Genomic DNA, 4,430 nt, shown 5'->3' with positions numbered 1-4,430 from the left:
AAATCAATACTCCTAATTGGAATCCATCCTTCATTAAAATGCATAAATGTCAAGTACATGGTGTTTTCCACATTGGATTTGTCATTCTATATATTAGATCTGTCCTGCAAATGTATGCTTTGTCTTTATTTTAATAGGATATTGAATTATTTGAATCAAGGCTACCGGTTCAGATTCTTTCATGACACAAAATTTAGTTTGAGGTACCATTTCTAGATTTTTCATGAAACGAAAATTAATTAAAAATAAATGTGTCTTTCTTTTTTTTTGTGTTTTAACCTTTAATTTAACATCATTTTTCACAGAGTTCTCCATAGAATTTCTAGAGCAATGTGAAGCCGAGTCACGAGACTCGTCGATGCAGTCCATCATCAAAATCGTGTTAAGAGGTCAAAAGACTTTCTAGAATGTACAATGACGTGGATAATGATATGGTGTTATATAATAAACATGATTAATTTGGTCTCAAAGCATGGATATTTATGGTGTTAAATTAGCCATAAAGCAAGTTACAAAACGGCGACGTTTTCCATCCATGCTCATGCCATTTGGTCCCTTTTCCTTTCAAGCTGGCTCTCGCAATTTGGTCGCTGGCTGCTTTTGAGCTCAAGAAAGCGATGCCTTAGTGTAAGGCAGCTACTTTCACTGAGTAATCCTCTTCCTTTCTACAGTGAATTGGTACTAGAAATTAGGTCCTCTCGCCCCATCATCAATGATGAGAATCGTCTTCGGTTGGACGAATTCGAAGAGACGGGTGGTCTTTAAATTAGAATTCAGACATGTCATATCGCACAATTTGGAAGCTCCGGGGTGAGAAGATTATATGTTTTTGTTATGAAAAATGAGCTCCTCGAAGCTTGCTTTTCCAACATAATATTCGTGTTGATCGCATGCAAATTACAATTTGAAAATTTTTGAATCATGGGTTCGCACAAAATTATCACAAGGCTACTACTTAATTTACAATTTTAAATTTTCGTGTAATTCTTTCAATTTTTTTATTTGGTTGGATACAAAAGTCAAATGGTAGAAGTTCATCGTAGTTGCCTTCATAGTTGGTCACCCACCATCACCTAAACTCAAGAATGGAATGCCGCGAGCACATGCCTAGCAATACTATGGTGCTTTTGCTTTGAATATATCATGAATCACATGTAAGGATGTCTTAGATAATGATACTTCTTCATTCTTCTTATTACTATTTTTTTTTTTTTATAGATTTTCTCATTCCTTAAATAACTATTTTTTCAGGTTCAAGATTGATTGCAGATTAATAATTCGTTAGTCAAGAGTACTCACTTTACATTTTCTATTAAATAGTTTCAAAAAAATTACTCAATCAATCCTAAACATATTATACGGAAGTCAATTCTTTAGTTTTGAACTTTTTGATCTTGCCAATTTAGTCTTAAATTTCTGTGCAAAATTCCAATTGTAATTCTTTCAATCAATTTTCACAGGAAATTGCCGACATAGTAATCTGATTAAGATTAACCATTCTACGTGGCACACGAGTACATCAATGATTTCTAGGCCGGAAAGATAACATTGGAAAGTCAAGCCAAGTTTCAAATAATTCTTATTTTTGGACTCAATTGGAAGCGCTTTGGCTAAGACCAATTAATAAACCATCATTACACTCTAATGAAAGGCCTAACACAAGTGCAAAGAGAATGTGAATAATTCTTGCCATATATGTCGCCATGTGAATGGATTTGGACAGCTGCACGATACGTGACCCTCTCACTTGAGGGCAACATCAGCTTTTTTTCGTCCCATCACTACTTTGGTCCCCCAACACTCTTTGCTTCCCTCATTCATTTATTCACTTGTTTTTTCGTTTCACGTGCAAAAAAGAAAAAAAAAAATAAGCCCAATAAAATCGAATTTCCATTTCCATGACAAAAGACACTACGATCGGATTTTTCTTTACTTAGCTTTTATTTCGTGGAGCTTTCTTGCACCCGTCGCGACGTAGTTATCAGGAATCATTAAAGAGAAAATTCGAATTGTCATCTTCTCGCATTTAATCGACGAAATTTGTGAATATGCTGTCTTGGAAAACGTTGAGTTGAGCTGAAGTTTAACTGATTCCGGCAGAAATGAGATGGCCACCTCCCACCTCTCGTTAGCTCGACTGAAAATGACAATTGTTGCGAAATTCGGTCGGTCCACATGTGATGAGGTGACCCATGAGTTCATAACTATAGGAACATAGTATCTTGGATCATTTTCAATAAAAAAAAAATATGATCCCCCAACTTCTTCTTCTTCTTTTTTATATTATTTATCCATGCATGCATTCCAGGATGCTTTTCAAAGCAACTTCAAGCACCTAAAGTTCTTTGAATATAAGATTTAGTATTTGGTAACTACTTTTATAAAAGAAATTGGGTTCGAAGCTGCTTGACAATGCTCGAAGCTCAATGCTCAAAGCAAACCCTTTCCTTCCCGTCCCAAAAAAATAATTTGACATTTGGGATTTCATGATAAGAAAGTATGCCCTTTGATGAGCATTTTCATTTTTCAATTATAAATATCCCATGTATCGACTAAAGACGTATCCTCTTCTGCCCTTGTGTGTGTGCATTTGGGAAGGAACTAGAGACAGACAAGCGATGGCCCTTGCTCGTTGGAGGCGGGGTCATGCAACCTCAAATTGACCACTTGCTGCGGTCGTGCGACCCCTAGGTCTAGGTCTTGCCCCACTTAGGCGAGGTTGGATATTTGTTGAGATCACGCGACCTAGGTCAAATCTCGTAGGTCAGATGTCGTGGGGGTTGTCCAATCCTAGCAATGCCATGCCTATGGTCACGGCTTCGATAACATTGTAGCTGGGGTCTGGTAGCTCTTGCAACAACCTTTCACACCTTTGCTTCCTCTCTCTCTTTTTTTTTTTTTAAATAAAGAAATTGCTTATTTTAAAGTTGATCTAAAGAAATGTTCTGTATACCAATTATCAAGAACTATTTGCTTTTACAACCAAGAAAAACACTATTTGGTTTCCATGAAAAATATTTTCATTTATCATGAAATTTTCATTGAAATAAACACACCTTAAAGTTACTATTATAAATAAATTGAATATTAGGGTATCTTTGTCAAGGAAAACTTCAAGGAAAACTTCATAATGTAAGAAAATATTTTCCCTTTTTTAGGTTAGGGAATTCCATTTTCCTAACTTCAAACATGCATATTTTCTTTAACCTTAAATAATTTTCCTTCAACTAATCATTTTTCAACAAATCAAATGTGCGAAAGACCATAAAACTAATTTGCAGAAAATTCTTTCACTCAAAGAAATATGCTCAATCATGGATAACGATCACCTTTTATGACCTTCACTTTGTTGTGCTAGCCAAATGATTGGGCGCTATGAATGCGTGTTCAAGGGGCATTGAAACCCCGAAATTCCACGCAAGATACAATCAACCAAACGTTTTATCTATTTCTAATTTCTGTGGGCATGTGCGCGTGCAAATACAATGATTAAAGCAAAACAATCATTTTTTGGTCATGTTCTCTGGCCAATTTGGCTCCTATGGAATAGTAATGCCCCTCCACATTAGACACTGATTTGAAAAGTGCATTATGGCGTGCATGAGCAGTGATTTTGTATAAAGTACCCAATACTCAAATGGAGGTTCCTCACAGCCATCTTCTTTTTTCTTCTTTTTTCGATTCTCTCTTTTTTCCTTTTTTGCAATTATAAATGGACCCAAGGATGGGCAATCATGTGCAAGAAAAATGCAAACCCCAATTATGGTGAATCAAAGGCATTGCATCTTCCCGTGCTCTTCATCTCCCATACAATTCATTTTCTCTTTTCTTATTAGAGGTTTGGACAGATCTTCAGATTTTATTTAACAAAAAATATATGTATGCATGTACATGTATATGTATATGTATTGTTCTTTATTGAAATTTGTCACCTATTGTGAGTACTCTCGGTCTCTGTCTGTGAGTTTTCTCCATAGGCATTAATTGTGGGGGACAAGGAAATTGGCTCAGGGATGGTTTTGTTTCAGCACTGTTCCCGCCTCATGTTTTTGTCTGTGTATCGAGGTTCAGGGCACATTGGATGCCCTAGATAAATGGTACATAGAGAAATACCAAAAGGACTTATGGCATGGCAGGAGACAGTGAGGAGATCTGCAGATCCGCAAGAACTGAGAATTTCTGGGTGTTTTGGCCTCTCTCTGTCAGAAGATGCATTTGATCTTTGGCCTTATGATGGCATGGTCTTGTCAATGTCACGAGCTCATGCACCGAATGTCCACAAGCGTTCCCTTCTTTCGAGAAAGTCTTGCTCGAGTCGAGGACCGGGGGGATCGGATTACATACGGTTCAAATTTATTTGGCAGGTGCGGTTGCGCCTGGTCCATATGCTTAGGTCCTTTGGAAGAATTTCTCCATTTCTATGATGAAGC

Source organism: Eucalyptus grandis, chromosome 3 (assembly GCF_016545825.1).
Source record: "Eucalyptus grandis isolate ANBG69807.140 chromosome 3, ASM1654582v1, whole genome shotgun sequence".
NCBI classification, from domain to species: domain Eukaryota; kingdom Viridiplantae; phylum Streptophyta; class Magnoliopsida; order Myrtales; family Myrtaceae; genus Eucalyptus; species Eucalyptus grandis.
The sequence above is the reverse complement of the archived record's forward strand: the minus strand, read 5'-3'. Positions refer to the sequence as shown.